Source organism: Blennius ocellaris (assembly GCF_963422515.1).
Source record: "Blennius ocellaris genome assembly, chromosome: 13".
In the NCBI taxonomy this organism is placed as follows: domain Eukaryota; kingdom Metazoa; phylum Chordata; class Actinopteri; order Blenniiformes; family Blenniidae; genus Blennius; species Blennius ocellaris.
The window spans coordinates 1,700,881-1,701,132 of record NC_137662.1 but is presented as its reverse complement, the minus strand read 5'-3'; positions in this window follow the sequence as shown (position 1 = coordinate 1,701,132).

The following is a 252-nucleotide window of genomic DNA, read 5'->3' as shown; positions in this document are numbered from 1 at the left end:
ATGTATCCTGAACAGGCTGTATTGAATCGGCAGTATTGCGCTGGCGTCTCACATGTTACATGATTTTAGGCTTCAGGTGAGTTAAAGGCCCAGTGAAATGTAAAACACTACTTTGCAAAAAACGATAGTTGGGTTCTACTTGTAAGGTTCCTCCGACTCTGCCCCACCACTGTTGTTGCATAACAAAGTTATTTGAATTCTGAATCTCCAGCCGAGGAAGTCGGGGGAATCCTTCTTCGTGGGCGTGACGTC